The sequence below is a fragment of the Castor canadensis genome, chromosome 5 (genome assembly GCF_047511655.1).
Source record: "Castor canadensis chromosome 5, mCasCan1.hap1v2, whole genome shotgun sequence".
Classification (NCBI taxonomy): domain Eukaryota; kingdom Metazoa; phylum Chordata; class Mammalia; order Rodentia; family Castoridae; genus Castor; species Castor canadensis.
This window is the reverse complement of record NC_133390.1, coordinates 142,934,600-142,954,165: the sequence shown is the minus strand read 5'-3', so window position 1 is coordinate 142,954,165 and position 19,566 is coordinate 142,934,600. Positions and strand designations below refer to the sequence as shown.

Sequence of the window (19,566 nt, the reverse complement as noted above, 5' to 3'; positions counted from 1 at the left end):
TCCTAGTGGGTTGCAACTAACCTTAGATGCTTTAGCACATTAAACAAAATAAATATGTTCAAGTATAAAGGAAAAGTCAGCTGAGAATTTTGAAATGGAAGGATGCTAAGTGTTTGAGATGCTCTGTGATCCTGGTAGCAGTGTAGGGTTAGTGGCTATCCATGTCCAAGAGAATATCAAAGCTTTTGTCAGACATAATCAATGTGAAGATACTATTGAGAACATACTGTGTTATTATGCTTGTTCTCAAAGGAATCAATACAAATGCACTAGCAAGTATTTTCTTAATGTATGAAACTCAAAATAGTTAAATGAAAGTGATCAAATTTTTTTCAGAAAAGATGTGGAATATATGTTCTGTGATTGGCAAAAGATAAAATAAATGTATTAAAATGAGAAAAATAGGTTCTTGGTATAAAAATATTCACTATACCATTTAAAAATTTTATAGAATTTTACTTCTGATGTGTATTACTTATTTTAAATCTGTTTCATATAACAAAGAGAAGCCAATGTTTTAATTTCTATGCTTACATAGAGTCAAAAGGGAAGAAGCTACATCCCCTCTCCATTTTTTTTCCTGTTGAGTCTTGTTCTAAATTCTAATTTCAACACTCTTTGCCAGTTTGGAGAAATGATTTGTCAGCTTCTCTGTGAAGAGCTCTAAATGCAATAAGAATATTTTAAATGCACAAATGTTGGAAGGAAAGGAGAGGCCTGTTTCCCAAGACTTTAGAACTAATGCTACCTTAATTCTTTATAGTGTTAGATCTACTAAATATTTAAAAGGCTTTTAAAGATAAATGGCTCTTTTCATTCCCTACAGTGCTGATGACTTGGTTGTGTCTGATTTTGGACTGATGTCATCAGTATTGACCTGAAACATTACATGGATCCTGTTCTTAATATGCTGATGAGTGTACTTGCCAGCTTTTGTTGCAGGATGAGAACTTTTTATATGATGAAAATACTAGCAACAAAATGAAATTCTATAGGCACCGAAAATGGAAACTTTCAGGGTAAATTCAATATGTAATTTAGTCACACCTCTTTAAATTTTATCAGTGAGCTCCGCTAAAGCTTTCCTTGGGAGGCTCTGGCCTCACATGCCTTTGACTGTGTAAACTGTTCATCTTATCCAGGGCCAAAATTTTCTATAATAACTCATTTCGGTATGATCTTTGGAAACCTGTATTTTAGTATTTATCATGAGTTTCATAATTACTTGTTTTCATGATACTCCCCTTTGCTAGAATGTGAGCTCCTTAAGGATGAGAACTAAGAGCTTTTTTTTCTTTACATCTCTCCAGTACCCATTACTGGGTGAAAAGAAAAGTCTCTGGGAAGCCTTGCGGCCATGTGTTTCATAGTTAAAATCTCTTAATTTATGTTAGAATAAGAGTAGGTTGTTTTGACTTGAAAGTTGTAGTGATATTCATTCCTTTATTATAAAAATATATTTTTTACATATATATGAAATATGAAAAATACAAGATATGTAAAATATATATACATAATGTTTGAAATTATAATCATAGCCATTTCTGTAATAGCATTTGGATTGAAGAAAGATAATTGGCTAAATGGATTCAAATGCCTTCACAAATATGTTTTAAGCTGGGTGTGGTGGTTGTACCTGTAGTCCCTTTACTTGGGAGGCTGAGGCAACAGGATAACTTGAGCCTAGGAGTTTGAGACCAGCCTGGGCAACATAGAGAGCCCCTATCTCAAAAAAAAAAAAAAGTAAAAATTTATTCTGAGGTTTCTGTAATTTGTATATTTATCTTTTAATATGTTTTTATTTTTCTTTACAGTTATGCATTACTGTTGACACTTTTCTATGAGCATGGTATTTTACATTTAGATTAATTATCTGTGATACAAGGAATGTCATAAACTTTAAAACTTATTTTTTTGTTTTTCTGGAGTCCTGGACTAGGAGATCTACAGACATGACTGATGAAAAAGGATTATTGGCTTTCATTTAATTGAACTATGAGCCTTTAATCTGGCTTCATTTAAACAAGTCAAGATGTGTTCCTGATTTTATTAATCCAAAACAGGAGATTCTATAGTCTCTTTAGTAATCTATTTCACCACATTTTATTAATGCCTTTTTCTATTGTAGTTAAATTAAGTTTTGAAAGCTTTTTAAGTACATGAAAAGAAACAAAATTAATTTCTACTATTAATATGTAGTCTTTAAAAGTTTCCTATCATTTTAATATCCTGACAGTTTTAAGTATTAGTTTTAAAGTTAGAATTACTCTGCATTGTCAGAGGTACAATAGCCTCTGTTTAAAAAAAGCATCTTGAGTTAAGAAATGGTTACATCTTTTGTTTTTTCACACATAGTCAGGAATTCTCTCAATTTTCTTGAAAATGAGCGGGTATGGGACATAATCTTTATTATAGCTCTTTCATTGCTTATTTTGGTTCCATTTCCCGAATAAACTATTTTAAGAACTATATTACTGCTATGGGTTTCTAATGTTGCCTCTTTTAAGGGTTAAGTTATTTGTAGTATTTCTTAATTAGTGCTTACTGATATGTTTTTATTTGTAGTGTTGCTAGAATTCCTAACCTCCTATTTGTTTCTCCTTCAGGTTATTAGCTTAATACAAAAATTGATTTTTGTAGTACTAAAAGGAACATTTCCTGCCTACCTAATCTGTAAATTCAGTTTTCAGTTTCTCTTAAATTTTTTTATCATCAGTGGTAAGCTAAATTAATTTGTAGTATAAAAAGGAGCCCTCATACACTGCTAGTGGGAATGTAAATTGGTACAACCACTACTGAAAACAGTATGATATGGAGGATTCTCAGAAAAGTAAAAATAAAACTGCCATATGATCCAGCAATACCAGTCCTCGTGATATACCCGAAGGAATGTGAGTCAGCTTACAACATAGGCACCTGAACACCCATTTTTATTGCAGCATTATTCACAATAGCTAAGCTATGGAAACAGTCAAGATGTCCTACTATTTGATGAATGGATTAAGAAAATGTGGTATTTATATACAATGGACTTTTATTCAGCCACAAAGAAGAATGAAATTTTGTCATTTTCAGGTAAATGCATGGAATTGGAGAACATCATCTTAAGTGAAGTTAGCCAGGTTCAAAAGGTGTTCTCTCATATGTGAAATATAGACCTAATATATGAGAAACAGGTCACATTAAAGGGAGATCATATATGGGAGGGGTAGGGTAAAATAAGGAAATTAAGAAGATGAATATGGTTGATATACTCTCTATATAAGAATGAATATAGAATTTTTAAACTGGCTGAAACCACCATAAGAAAGGGACTAAGGTAGAATGAGGAAAAATAGATGAGATGAACTAATTGGGATTATAATACATATATACAGGGAAATGCCACAAGGAAACTCCCTGTGTATGTAGCTATGTATGTAGCTACCTTTATCTCAAACAAGCAAAAATGTCATTTTTTCTTTTTTCTTCTACAAAATCGGAGAACAGGAGTGGGGAACAGGTTCTGCCCAGGGGGAGGGTTGGTACCAGTGGAAAGGGGGAGGTGGCATGGAAAGAGTGTAGGAGGGCAAATATGGTACAAATACTGTGAACACAGGTAGGTAAATGCAAAAATGATACCTGCTGAAACTATTCCAGTAATGAGGGGAGGGAGGGATAAAGGAGAGTGGTGGAGGGGGGTGAATTCAAGTATGATATATTTGATACATTTTAAGAACTTTTATAAATATGACAGTGTACCCACATACAGCACAACAAAAAATTTACCTTGTAAATTTTTAAAAGTTGCATTCCAGATCCATTTTATTTTTACTATTTTTTATATTTCAGATTGCTTTCTATGTGAGTCATCATGTAATTTCTATAGACATTGAAATTAACCTTTTTATAATTTCTGCCTTCCTGAAACTACTTTTTCTTTTAAAGAATGGATATAGTCTGATTGCTGGAGTTGCTGGTTGCCAACTTCTAAGACACAGTGTCTCAAACATAGTTTCTGATTGGAATAAATGAAAGTACTTTGCAAAAGTGGATGTAATTCTAAGGGTCATTATGAACAGATGGTTTTCCATCCTGAGGGATTTTAAATCTTGAATTCTATAGAGTTTGATATTTTGCACATTACCAGGAGTTTACTACCAAAGTTGTTAAGACATGGACTACAAATGATACCCAATTCTGTTTAAGAGAATATTAATTTATGATTCTCTGGCTATTGAAAGAAGTGGGTACTTAAATGAATTTAGGTTGATTGTCTCTCGGGTTTAGCCTAACTAAACTAGCAATGATGGATTTGAAGAAATGAGAAAGGAGCAAGTGAGACTACTTACTCATGCTGAAAGAGTCATTCTTTGGACTCCTTAGAGCAAGATGCAATAGCTACCTTTCATTTTGGCTGACTTGGAGATTATAAGTCTTTAGGTAAATAATTAAGGTTTCTCCACTTTGTCCTTACTAATATTATAATATGTTTTGGTTAGGGATACTAATGCCGTGAGTAGCAGGGATGTGGCTTTTTCATATGTCTTCTTAATGCCTAATACATAGTGGCTACGCAGTAATATAATGAATAAATGAGTGAATGTATTTATGGATGAATGAAAACTCCTTTGGTTGTCAGTGTAGAAATCAGAAATCTAAATTATTACTCTACTTATCCTGCCTGTCTGACCCTGAAGGCCACTTCTCTCTACTAGGTAAGTCCTCAATAGAACATTAACTTCTGGACTCTAATCTCTGATGTTATTGTCCTCATGATTTTTAAAAAGGAATTCACTTCCTCTTTTAAATTTTTGAAATACTAAGCATTTGTGCATAACCCTTATTGGAATTAATGTTGTGTCATAACATTATTTTCATTTTGGTTTATTACTCAATAATGTATCAATGGTGAATAATATATTGTAAGTCATGATAAAATATAGTTGTGAATAATTGTCCCTTGAGGTCTAAAGTCTTTTGCTTATCTGGCCATGCATTGATAGACATTTGGGTTGTTTCCACCCCCTAGCTATGGTGAATAGTTTTGCTATGAGCATGGATGTACAAATATCTTTGAGATCTCACTTTTAATTCTTTTGAATATATACCCAGAAGTAGAATTGTTAAGCCATGTGATAATTCTATTTTTAACTTTTTGAGGAAGCACCATTTTACATAGTAGCTTCTGCATGTTACATTCCCACCAACAATGCACAAGGGTTTCTTCCTTTTTTCCTTCCATTATTCCTATTATGATTGTATTACACCTTTTATAGTCTCACAGTTCTTGGATATTCTTTGTTTTTGAAATTCTTTTTCTTTTTAATCATTTTTCAGTTTGGGAAGTTTCTATTGGCATATCTTGCAGCTTATTAATTCTTTCCTTGGGCATGACCAGCATATTGAGGAGCCCATCAAAGGCATTCTTTATTTCCATTGTAGTGTCTTTTTTATACTTAACACTTCCTTTTTAAAAATTCATTTATTCACACATGCATACATTGTTTGGGTTTTTTCTTCCCCCCTAACCCCCATCCTCAACCTCTCACCCCATAACCTCCCTCACTTCCGAGCAGAAACTGTTCTGCCCTTATCTCTAATTTTGTTGAAGAGAAGACATAAGCATAATAAGAAAGACAAAGCATTTTTGCTAGTTGAGTTAAGGATAGCTATACAGAGAGATTCCTAGCATTGCTTCCATGTACAAATGTGTTACAACCCAAGTTGATTCATATCTAACTGATCTTTGCACTGAATCTTGATCCCCTTCTCTTGTTGACCTCTGTTGCTTTAAGGTTTCTGTATTAGTTCTTCTGGAGTGGGGACATCAAACGCTTTCATGTTTTGAGTTTTCTACCTAGACCCATACCTCCTGTATGTGCTCTCCCCTTGTCATGTGACCCAAGACCAACAACATTGCTGTATTTGCCCTAGATCTAAAGTCCACATATGAGGGAGAACATAAGATTTTTGGTCTTCTGAGCCTGGCTAACCTTACTCAGAATGATGTTCTCCATTTGCATCCATTTACTTGTGAATGATAAGATTTCATTCTTCTTCATGGCTGAGTAAAATTTCATTGTGTATAAATACCACATATCTTTATCCATTTGTCAGTAGTGGGGCATCTTGGTTGTTTCCATAACTTGGCTATTGTGAATAGCACTGCAATAAACATGGGTTTGCAGATGACTTTGGAGTAACCTGTGTTGTATTCCTTTGGGTATATCCCTAGGAGTGGGATTGCTGGATCATATGGCAGATCTATGTTTAGATTTTTAAGAAGAATCCAAATTTTTTTCCAGAGTGGTTGCACTAGCTTGCATTCCCACCAGCAGTGGATTAGGGTTCCTTTTTCTCCAATACCTGTTGTTGGTGGTGTTTTTGATGATGGCTATTCTAACAGGGATGAGGTGGAATCTTAGTGTGGTTTTGATTTGCATTTCCTTTATAGCTAGAGATGGTGAGCATTTTTTCATGTGTTTTTTGGCCATTTGAATTTCTTCTTTTGAAAAAGTTCTGTTTAGTTCAGTTACCCATTTCTTTATTGGTTCATTGATTTTGGGAGAGTTTAGTTTCTTAAGTTCCTTGTATATTCTGGTTATCAGTCCTTTGTCTGATGTATAGCTGGCAAATATTTTCTCCCACTCTGTGGGTGTTCTCTTCAGTTTAGAGACCATTTCTTTTGTTGTGCAGGAGCTTTTTAATTTTATGAAATCCCATTTGTCCATTCTTTCTCTTAGTTGCTGGGCTGCTGGGGTTCTATTGAGGAAGTCCTTGCCTATACCTATGAGCTCCAGAGTGTTTCCTGCTCCTTCCTGTACTAACTTTAGAGTTTTGGGTCTAATATTAAGGTCCTTGATCCATTTTGAGTTGATACTAGTACAGGGTGATAAACATTGATTTACTTTCAGCTTCTTGCAGACGGATAGTCACTTTTCCCAGCAACATTTGTTGAAGAGGCTATTTTCCATGTGTATTTTTTGGCACCGTTGTCAAAAATAAGGTGGGTGTAGTTGTGTGGATTCATATCTGGGTCCTCTATTCTGTTCCACTGGTCTTCATGTCTGTTTTTGTGCCAGTACCATGCTATTTTTATTGCTATTGCTTTGTAATATAGGTTGAAGTCAGGTATTATGATACCTCCAGAATTGCTCTTTTGCTGAGTATTGTCTTGGCTATTTGTGGTCTCTTGTGCTCCCAAATGAACTTACAGGTAGATTTTTCAATCGCTGTGATGAAAGTCATTGGGATTTAGATTGGAGTAGCACTAAACATGTAGATTGCTTTTGAGAGTATAGCCATTTTTACTATGTTGATTCTACCAATCCATGAACACAGGAGATCTTTCCACCTTCTGTAGTCTTCCTCGATCTCTTTCTTCAGGGGTTTGTAGTTCTCCTTGTAGAGGTCATTCACATCTTTTGTTAAGTTTACTCCTAGGTATTTAATTTTTTTGAGACTATTGTAAATGGAATTGTTTCCATATAATCCTTTTCAGTTTGTTCATTGTTGGTTTATAGAAAAGGTAATGTTTTTTGTAAGTTGATTTTGTATCCTGCCACCTTGCTGAAGCTGTTTATGGTGTCTAGAAGTTTTTGGGTCAAGTTTTTTGGGTCTTTAAGTTATAGGATCATATCTTCTGCAAATAAGGATATTTTGACAGTTTCTTTACCTATTTGTATTCCTTTTATTTTTTCTTCTTGCCTAATTGCTCTGGTTAGGAATTCCAGTACTGTGTTGAATAGGAGTGGGGATAGTGGGCAGCCTTGTCTTGTTCCTGATTTTAGGGGAAGTGGTTTCAGTTTTTTACCATTAAGTATGATGTTGGCTGTAGATTTGTCATATATAGCCTTTACAATGTTGAGGTATATTCCTTCTATTCATAGTTTTCTTAGAACTTTTTCATGAAGTGGTGTTGGATCTTATCAAAGGTTTTTTCTGTATCTACTGAGATGACCAAGTGGTTTTTGTCTTCACTTCTATTAATGTGCTGTATTACATTTATAGATTGCATATGTTGAACCACCCCTGTATCTGTAGGATGAAGCCAACTTTGTCATGGTGGATATCTTTCTGATGTGTTGTTGGATTTGGTTTGTCATTATTTTATTGAGGATTTTTGCATTGATGTTCATTAAGGAGATTGACCCATAGGTCTCCTTTTTGGATGTGTCTTTGTCTGGTTTTGGAAGGAGTGTAATACTGTCTTCATAAAATGTGTTAGGCAGTTTTCTTCCCTTTCTGTTTTGTGGAACGAGGGTTGATGTTAGTTCTTCTTTAAACATCTGATAGAATTCAGCAGAGAATCCATCAGTTCCTGGACTTTTCCTTTTTGGGAGACTCTTTATTGCTGCTTGAATTTCATTTTGTGTTGTAGATCTATTCAGGTGATTAATAGCCTCTTGGTTCAGTTTTGGATGGTTGTAAGTATCTAGAAATCTGTCCATTTCTCCAAGATTTTCAAATTTATTAGAATATAGGTTCTCAAAGTAGTCTCTGATAATTTCCTGGATTTCCATGGTGTTTGTTGTTATCTCCCCTTTTGCATTTCTGATTTTACTGATTTGGGTTCTTTCCTCATTTTAGTCAGGTTTGCCATGGGTCTGTCAATCTTATTTATTTTTTTCAAAGAAGCAGCTTTTTGTTTCATTGATTCTTTGTATGTTTTTTTTTTGTTTGTGTTTCATTGATTTCAGCTCTGATTTTTATTATCATTCTCCTTCTGATTATTTTTGGATTTGCTTGTTCTTGTTTTTATAGGAGTTTGAGATGTAGCATTAGGTCATTGATTTGTGATCTTTCTGACCTTTTAACATATGCACTCTTGGCTCTAAACTTTCCTCTTAGGACTGCCTTTACTGTGTCCCATAGGTTCCGGTGTGTTGTGTTTTCATTTTCATTAACTTCCAGGATCTTTTTAATTTCCTCTTTTATTTCATCAATGACCCATTGATTATTGAGCAATGTTTTGTTTAGCTTCCAGTTGTTTGCATATGTTTTATTGTTGTTTTTCTTGTTGATTTCTCATTTTAATGCATTGTGATCAGATAGCATGCATGGGATTATTTTTATTTTCTTGTATTTGCTGAGGCTTGCTTTGTGCCCTAAGATATGATCAGTTTTGAAGTAAGTTCAAGGAGCTGTTGAGAAGAATGTATATTGTGCAGCAGTTGGATGAAATATTCTGTAGACAAACAGTTAAAGAAAAAAGAGAAAAAAAAAATCCCCGGTTCAGGAACAGTAGATTTTTAGTCTTAGTATTTCTGGTGTTACTCCTTTAGCATCCAATCCTGTTTGTTTGCATCTCCTAGGCAGGTTTGGACCTGGTGTCTGGTGGTGCTGGAGCTCTCCTGTGGCAGGCAGCGGCCTGGTGGGCCATTAGTTGGTGGCTCAGCTGGGTGGCAGCCTGGTGGGCTAGTTGGCGGCAGCCTGGCAGGCCTGTGGGTCTGTGGCTAGTGTGCTGGTGGGTCAGCTGGTGGGCTGTGGCCTGGTGGGCCTGAGGGATGGTGGCCTGGCAGGCCAGCATGAGGCGACCTGGGGATAGAGTGGCCCGGTTCGCCTGCAGGGTGGAGGCCCGGTGGGGCTGTGGCGTTGTGGGCCTGTAGTGAGGGGTCTGGTGGGCCAGCGGGTGATTGGCAGTGGTATGGGAGTGGTGTCCTGCCTGTTCTTTTAGTGTATCGTGACATGGAGAAGACTTCCATGTGTTTGTGGTTCAGGGTGCCAAAGTTTCAGCTTTCCCTGGTGCTTTACCTCAGCCAAGTGTGTCTCCAGTGACTCAGCATGATCCCTGATTCCCAGAGCTCACGCTGTCTGCGTCTGTGTCCCAGTCACCATTTTGGATTCTCCCTAACACTTCCTTATATTACTTATATTACTTATACTTGTGTTTTCTCACATGTTGTCTACTCTTTCCATTAGTGCTCTTAACATATTATTGTTATTTTAAACTCCTAGTGTAATTACTCCAAAACTCCCATATCTAAGTATGGTTCTCATCCTTCAATTGTCTCTTTGGATTGTGTTTTTGCTTTTTACCAAGGTTTTAATTTTTTGTAGGAAACTCATAATGACACATCAAGTAAAAGGAAGTGAAGTAGATAGGCTTTTAACGTGAAGTTCAATCTTTTATCTCACTTGTAATGAGGCTGGTTTGCTATTTACTGTAGCTCTAAATGTTGGAGGCTAAAATGTCCTATGCTGTCATTTTGTTTCGTCTATGTCCTTGGGCTTCTCTGTGGACTCCTTTTAAAATGGGGTCTGTGATTTGCAACCCTTCCAGCAGGCGCCTGATTGATGTGGTAGTGAAGAGTGAGCAGAGGAAAAGAGTTCTGTAATTCTATAATTGGGGCTTTTTTTTTTTTTTTTTCATGTGAGCCATTTTCTTGAGCTGGGACCATTATAAGTTCTTCTACTCCCTTTCTACTTAGGTGAGACAGAAAGGATAGAGGAGGTCAAAGCTGAACTTTACTTTTTTCACAAGGAAAAACAGTGGGCTAGAGTTGTAGTTTCCTGTCTGTAGGTCATTTATGCTCTTCTAAGAAATCTCAAATGAGTTACTACTTGGCAGACTATTTTCTTTTGAATTTGATTTTTATTATTAATATCTGATAGGAAACCTATAGCTAGTTGTTTGAATTCTGTCCAAAATCAGGATAAGAGCTTAAAAATTCTCTGAGTTATATATATAAACTAAACTACACTAACATTGAGACACTTATTAGATAGCTTCTAGGGTTTGGGCATCTGGTAGATGAACTTGCCAATTTAATGTATTGCTGGCAAATGGAGTTTATACTACTGCCCCATTTTTTGATGAATTACTTATTTACACTAAACTCTAAACAAATATAAATATCTTCCATGATCAGTAGAGAATCTGGGCATGTGTTTCCTGAAATTATCACTAAAGTTTATTCACTTTATTTGTAAGTTTGGGTTGATCATGGATTACCTCAATGCTAGCACCTAAAATGCAAAATACAGAATGATCCAAATTGGAGCTTGTTCTCCCTAGTTTGTTAGAGATGTTTATCTGAGAGATTACTGTGAATCATGGGACTATGAGATTGTTGTGGCAGAAGGCATTTTTTAAAATGTGGAGCATCTGCAAATCTCTCAAATAATTAAAATGCATAAAGCACATGCAACAGATGGCAAAAGGGTTTGAACTAAATGTGTGTGACTTCTAACTACTTAGTTTTACATAATAATGTGTTTGTTCAATTAAGGTGGTGACCTTTCGTGATGATGTCTACAGATTTATAGAGTAAGATGTGCTCTCTAGAGCTGCTGAAATCTGGTGATTTTAGAATATAAAGTACTTTTCTAAAGTTTTGTTTATAATTTTCACTATTGTAATATCAAATAGCAATCTTCTGTCATCTGGAGTTTCTTTTCTCTTGAGTTTATTTGTCCCTATCCTCTACTAAAATGGCTTGAGAAAATTAATGGGTCAGTAGTGTTGTGTTCTTCTAGATTCGGTTTTCTATCTTAAACCTTAAAGCAATGTATTTTAAAAGCTTTTTTTATTAAAAAATACCTTTAAATATAAGCAAAAATGTTGGCTGTTCATATTATCTTGTTTCTGAGTGACTCAAATTAGTTTTCATCCATCATTTATCACTTTATCTCAAAATAATTCAATCTTATTTCTAACTTGATTTTCTGTGGGTGACAGTGGATTTTTTAAATTCATCTGTCATTGTTATATGACAGACCATCCCCAAACTTAGTAGCTTAAATCAGTGAACTTCTAATTGCAAAAAAAAGATTAAATAATTTTTAAGAATAAATCTAAGGATGTTTGGTGCTCACTTCTGGCTCTGAGAGAAATCTTGGGGCTTAGCATCTGTGTGCTGTGACCCACTGTCCCTGCAGGAGCTGCTGGAGGACACCAGGAAACCCAGAAGCTGCAAATGGACTTAATGACCTTTGAGGATGTGGCTGTGAACTTCACTGTGGAAGAGCTGGATCCTTCCCAAAAGAATCTCTGCAAAGATGTAATGCTGGAAACCTTCAAGCACCTGTCTTTTATAAGAGTAAAATCTAAACACTAGAACATCGAAAAACAGAAGAAAAATCTGGAGAGAAATCTCAGAAGTGAAGTGGTACAGAGACTTTGTGAATGTACAGGAGGAAGTCAGTGTGGAGAAACTTTAAGCCTGAATCCAGATTGTACAGTGAACAGGAAAATTCCTCCTGGATTAAAATGTCGTAAATGCTGTGTCTGTGGAAAGTGGTCGTTTGTCATTCATCCCTTAGGACACACATTACATGTAATTCCAAACACCAAGTATGTGACTATTGAGAACATGGGAGGAATGTCTATGAATGTCAAAAATGTGATAGAATCTTTAGGTGGCCCAGTGACCTTCAAAGACATAAAAAGGGTTCACACTGGAGAGAAACCCTGTGGTTGGAAGCAGTATGGAAAAGCATTAAGTTCTCACCAGTGGGCTGAAAGACATATGGCGACTTACAGTGGAGATAGGCCTTACAAATGTAAGGTAGGAAAACATTTCCTTATCACAGTTCCCTTCAAAGTCATGAAATGGTTCACTCTGAAAAGAACCCTATGGATGTAAGCAATGTAGAAAAGCCTTCATTTGTTCCAATGTTCTTCAAATACACAAAATGACTCACATTGGAGGAAAAAACCCTATGAATGTAAGCAATGGTAGAAAGCTTTCAAGAGTTATTGTTCAATTCTATTACATGAAAGAAATCACACTGCAGAGAGACCCTATGAGTGTAAGCAGTGTGGTAAGACCTTTGCTCATTCTAGTCATTTTCAAGCACATGAAATAATCTACATTAGAGAGAAACCCTATGCATGAAGGCAGTGTAGGAGATCATTCGCTTTTCCCCTAAAGTGCTTGAAAATACATGGTGACTCACAGTGAAGACTGTCCTAAATGTACAGTATGTGGAAAAGTGTTTTTTTTTTTTTATGTCAATTCCCTTCAAAATCATGAAGCTGCTCACACTGCGAAGAAACTCTATGAATGTAAACAATGTTGGTAATGCCTTTAAATATTCTGAATTCATTCAAAATCATGAAACAACTCATACTGGAGAGAAACCTTATGAATATAAGAAATATTGGAAGGCCCCAGCTTTTCCAGTTACATTTGAAATCATATGAGAACCCACAGTAGATAGAAGCCCTATGAATGCAAAGAATGTGGAAAAACCTTCATTTATTCCAAAAGTCTTTGAAGACACACTACAACTCACAGTGAGCCATGTGGGATTGCCTTCAGGTGTTCCAATTCCTTGTGTAAATATGCAAGGACTCCCTGTGGAGAACAAGTCTATGAGTATCATATGTGTGATAAAGTCTTCAACCATTTTAATCATAAGTACATAAAAGAACTTATATGAACTGAAACCCTGTGAATTTAAACAATGTTGGAAGACAGTCCATTTCAGTTCCTTTGAGAAGCTTTGCTGACGCTTAGTGTAGGCAAATCCTGCACAAGGAATGTGGGAGGACTTGCTACTAACCTTGCTAACACCCAAAAGAAGGCATGGTGGAGAGCAAGCCTATGACTGTAACCAGTATGGGAGAGCTTTTAGTCCTCCATGTTCAATTTGAAGCCATGAAAGCACACACAGTGAGAGAAACCTTGGATTTCAACAATGTGGCAAGTCTTCATTTGGCCCATAGGCCTTACTGCACACTGCATCCAAACCCTTAAATTGGAGAAATACTTGAAGGTTTTCAGTATAACAAACACTTCCAGTCATGTGAAAACTAATGTGGAGAAGTCCTGTAAACCTACCAAACATGAAATACCTGATGCAAATTCTTCTACGTGTAATGCTTCCCTGAAATCACAATTGCAAAGAAAGGTAGTAAAAGTTACATTGTCTTTAAAGTGGATCACTATGTTAAGGATGGCTAATTTTTACTTTTACAAAGATTAAAGTAAGACAATTCTGTAGGTATTCCTTAAATAATAGTGCATGAGTTAACTTTTAAACCTTTTTCATGCAGTTATTTTTGGAGATAACTTTTACTATAATGCCCTACTGAACTTGAATTCCTGGGCTCAAACAGTGTTCCTTCCTCAACCTCCTGAGTAGTTGGCATCTATAGGCACCCAGTGCCATGCCTGAGTAGTTTATTAGTTTAATAGGAGTCTTTCCCTCTCTCTCTCTTCCTCTCATGTCTCCCCATTCATAATACAGGCCAGGCACAAACCTGGGCTGAGGAATATATGGAGTAGGTTTACTTTGCCTCCTCTTTCTTTATAGTGAGTGTAAAAACACAGCCTGTGGTGAGCACCAGGAGGCCAGAGTGCATTTCTCTTGTCAGTAAAATTTTTCTAATTCAATTTTAAGGTAGATAGAGTCACAGGTGAATTGAAATGTAGTTTGAATATGCATAAGGTTAATCACAGTTTTGGTGGGGGATATAGCCCAGTGGTTTAGTGGTTGCCTAGCAAGTGTAAGGTCCTGGATTCAGTCCCCACACCACCAAAAGAAACAGACAAACAAACAGAAAAATCCATAGTGTTTTAAAATTATTCTTTTGTGAATGGGCCATTGAAAAAGTGAATGTATGTTGAGCTATTGTAACTGGCCTCAACTGGAAGATTCTGGATATCCCTAAACTTTTTTTTCTGTATATTAAACATGTGTTCCCAATGGAAAAATTTTTATTGTTAAAAAAATATATGTATATATTTATATTTATATATATATGTATATATATGTGTGTGTATATATATATATGTATATGTATATATGTGTATATATATATATGTGTGTGTGTGTGTGTGTGTGTGTATATATATACACATATATATATGCAGAGAGAGAAGGATTGTGATTTGAGTCCAGCCTGGGCAAAAAAAATTAGTAAGACTCTATCTGAAAAAACAAGCCAAGGCATTGTGGAGGACAAATGTAATGCCAGTTACTCAGGAAGCAGATACAGGAGGATTGTGATCTGAGGCCTGCCTGAGCAAAAGAGCAAGTCCATATATGAAAAAATAATTGAAGCAAAAAAGGCTAAGGACATGGCTGAAGTGGTAGAGCATTTGCCTAGCAAGTGTGAGGTCCTGAGTTCAATCCCCAGTACTGAAGAAAGAAAGAGGAAGGAAGGAAGGAAGAAAGGAGAGAGGGAGGGAGGGAAGGAAAGGAGGGAGGGAGGAAAAGAAAGAAAGAAAGAAAGAAAGGAAAGGAAGGGAGGAAGAAAAGGAAGAAAGGAAGTCAATCTAGTGAGAGATATGCAATATCTGTACCAGGAAAGAGAGAAACTCTACTGAAACACATGAGTAGAGCTGACAAATAGACTTTCCCTTTCTTGCACGAATGCTCAACATTATAAAGACAATAGTCCACCCTACATTAATGTACAAACTTAATGCAATACCAACAAAAGTACCAAGTCTATTTTATGGAGTTAAATAATTTGATGCTGAAGGGAATACAGAAAAGCAAACACATAACAATAGCCAAGAAAACACTGAGAAAGAAATAGAAAAACTACAAATGGCAGCCCTACCAGATATGAAAATGTAGTAGAATACTAGATAGCCCCTATAATTAAAACACTTTGATATTCAAGTGTGAATAGACCATTAGACCACAGGAAGAGGATAAAATGTTCACAAATAAAGTACATGATAAATGTACTTTAGTCTATGATAAATATAGCATCGCAAATGATTGGGTTGAAGATTGAATATAGACCTTTTAATAAATGGTTCAGAGAAAATTGCATGTCATTTGTAAAAAGATATATCATATGTACCCCAAAATAATGGGTTATGAATCTATATGTAAAAGATGAAGTCACATAAGAAATAGAAGAAATTTTAAGTGCATTCTGTTTTTTAACCTTGGTATAGGAAAAGGCCTTCTAATTTTTACTCAAAATTTAGGGGCATTAAATGAAAGGATTGCTATATCTGACTACGTAAGACATTTAAAAAAAGTTTAATGGCCAACATACTATAAAGTCAAGAGATAGATGACAAAGTGCAAGAAAATGAAACACCTACTGCCGGCAAAGGGCTGATATACTTAATACATGAGGAACTTTTAGAAATGGAGAGACAAACCAGGAGTGGTGGTGCATGCCTACAATTCCAGCATTCAGGAGGCTGAGGCAGCAGCATTGTAAGTTCAAGGGCTGTCTGGGCAATTTCGAGGCCAGCTGGGGTTTTAAAATGAGATCCTGTCTCGAAAACAAAGCAAAGCAAAGCAAACAACAGCAATGACAAAACCCAGGAGATACAAGAAGGCTGGGGTGCAGTTCAGTGGTAGAATGTTTGCCTACTTATGTAAGTTTGATTCTCAGCATCACAAGAAAAAAAAAAACCTAGAGAGACAAAAGATCAAAAAGTTTATTGAAAAATAGGAGAAAGATTGAAAATTCACCAACAGGGATGAAAATGGCCCACAAACATGACAAAATGCTCATTCACCAATATTCAAAGAAATGTACATTCAGACAACACTCAATTGACACTTTTTACTCTTTAGAATGGCAATTTTTTTTTGTAAAAGCATAACATTCTGTGGGTGAGTTTCAAGCTCTCTATCTTGTAAGAATTCAAACTAATAAAGACTCTGGAGGGAAATTTGGTAAGACGTAAGAAAAGAATAAGAAATTCCACAAATTCTAATGTGTCATGTGATATCCCCCCAGAACATGAAAATGCAGAATTATGAAGATATTCATAAATAGAAAATGTCTGTAGTTACAAAGCATTGGAAATAACCTAAATACCCATTCACAAGGAATTGTCTGAATAAATTATGGTACTTTTGATATTCAGCCAGAAGAGCATCATGTAGCTATTAGAAAACAATGTCAAAGATATCTGTGGACTTGAAGTGAATTGTAGTATATTCTGTTAAGAAAAATAACAAAATACAAAAGAATATCTACAGGCCAGTATTTCTTCATGTAATACATTACACTTGTGTTCTCATTTGTGCAGGAGAAACAGAGAAGCAATAAGTCAGAATCTGAAGAAATTAGTTACTAAGGCAGTGAGTGGAAATGTGATTGGAAGAAACGAGAATGAGAACAGAGTAGCAAGGACAAGGATGATGTACTCTTAGTATAGCTTTGACTCAAAGTCATTTTACATGCCATACAAAATATTTTAAATCAACCATGATGGTGTGCAGGGGTACCAAAAATGAATATGTATGGTAACGAATGAACCTACTTGAATTAAAATGAATAATATAACTACATTAAAGGAGAGGTGAACTAAAAGAACTAGTCTTAAGTAACTTTGGGAAACAGTCAAGTATGATTCTTCTAGAGATATGGATTGGCAATTTATTAACTACCTTAGTGTACACTAGGATTGAACAAATAAGTAAATGTATCATAGGTAATGAGAACTAGGTTTTTCACTGTTAGAAAAGGAAGTTAAAAATAAGAAAAAAGAAAAACTGTAATGAACCTTGTGCACAATAATTAGAATTAGAGACATCAGTATAAATTTATAATTATGCCTTCCTCTCTATCTCTCTCTATATTTATACATGTATAGACATATATGGATATTTATGTATCTATATATACACACATAGATGGTATGTGTATGCATAGATTAGTGTAATACATATATGTTTATCTTAACTTTTTGTTTAAAGTTTTTTATTAGCATAAATGAATTATACATAGGGGTTTCATTGTGGCATTCACAACATGCATATAATGCACTTTGATCAAATTCGTCCCATCTATATTGCTCTTTCTTAACCACCTTCCTTCTCCTCCCACTTAAAACAATTTTTGGTGGGTTTCATTGTGCTATTTTAATATATGTAAGTTCTATAATATTTACCTCCTCCATCACCTTTTCCTTTTCCCTTCCATGCACCCACTGGTACTCCCAAACAGTCCTACTTTTATAATTGTGTCATTTTTTAGGATCTAGATTCTGCATATGAATGAAAACATGCAACATCTATATTTCCGAGCTTGGTTTATTTTGCTTAATATGATGATCTCCATTTTCATGCAAATAACATGATTTCATTCTTCTTTATGGCTGAATAATACGCCATCATTTTTAAACAAATGCTAGTGAGGATGCAGGAGAATGGAACCCTTATATACTGTTGGTGGAAATGTAAATTACTGCAGCGACTATGGAAATCAGTAAGGAAGGTTCCTCAAGAAAACAGAAATAGGACTACCATGTGATCCTGCTATACCAGTCTTGAGCATATATCCAAAGGAATGTAAACCAACATACAAGGAGATACCTACACTCCCATGTTTGCAGTAGCACTATTTAAAATAGTGAAGATATGGAACCAGCCTAGGTCCCAATAACTGGTTTTCTTATCTTCTTTGCTGTGTCTGCTGTCAGAGTCTGAGAACAATGACGCCTCAGTGGGAGAAAGCACACCTACTGACAAAGCTTGACTTTTAAATACTATTCTCCAATAAATGAACTTTTATTGCTCCTTGGGGAAGTGGAGCATTCTAGAACTAGGACAGAGAAAATATGATATAAATGTGGATTATTCCAGAAAATGCATTAAAAAAGACAGTAGCTCATCAAAAGAATATGGGAGCCAATGTGAAGGACCTCCTAAAGCCTAAGCTGAAACAGTTTGAGGGACAAAATAAATGATGATGATATCAGATTATATCTCATAGAATAAAATAAACATTTATGGACCTACATAAATAATTGAATAAATATGGGACAATGGACAGCTCTTTCTTAAATATAATTCTAATTAACAAATATAGAAGGAATGAAGGAAATCTAAATCAATATTAGGTCAACACTATAGTATTAATTGTTGCAACCCATCCACCAAGATTAAGTCAATGAACAAAACTTTGAGGGGGGAGCAAGATGTTTGCAAATTTGAAGTTGGAGAAACTCAACAGACACCACCTTAACTAAGCAACAGCAAAATGAACTATCAAGCTGGGCATGGTGTTGTGCTCTTGTGGTCCCAGCTACTTGGGAGGCTGAGGCAGGAGGCAGCCTGGCTCAAAGAGCAACAACATAGCGAGACCCTGACTCAAAGAGCAACAACAAAAAAGTCACATAAACATCATGCATCCTCCCGCTATGATGCACTGAGAGCTATAATGTCACTTCTGTGACATCAAAATACAGAACCCTGATCTAATTATGAGAAAATATAAGCATATCCAAATGAAAAGATGTTCTACAAAATAAATTATCAGTTGCCATGGTCATGAAAGACTGGAACTGTCACAGATTGAAGGACAATAATTAAATGCAGTGTGGGATCCTGTATTAAATCCTGCAAGAGGAAAAGAACTTTAAGAGGAATACTACTAAGTTAGTAGTTAGTTAGTATTGATATAATCTTAATTTCCTGGCTTTAATAATTATACTTTAGTTATGTAAGTTGTTTTCATTAGGCAAAGCTGGGTGAAGAGGTCTCTCTCCATGGTGTCTTGTATTTCTTACATGATGGCACTAGACTCTAAGAGTGCAAGGGTAGAAGCTAACAAATGTTCTTAATGTCTGGATCAGAAATCACAAAGCTAAAGTCATAGAGGGTGAACTTTTATCTTTTAAAGGAGAGTTATGGGGGTGTATAGATAGG

At 35.6% G+C, this 19,566-nt stretch overlaps 1 protein-coding gene and 1 non-coding gene across 16 annotated transcripts in view; one reads left to right on the top strand and one right to left on the bottom strand.

Annotated features, from left to right (window-relative positions):
- The window catches only part of Macrod2 (mono-ADP ribosylhydrolase 2), a 2,131,419-nt gene that overhangs the window by 171,501 nt on the left and 1,940,352 nt on the right, over positions 1-19,566 (top strand). The window lies entirely within an intron of this gene.
- LOC141423731 (small nucleolar RNA SNORA51) lies at positions 14,154-14,284 on the bottom strand. The gene has a single exon (XR_012448550.1). It is a non-coding gene; the product is annotated as a small nucleolar RNA SNORA51 (small nucleolar RNA).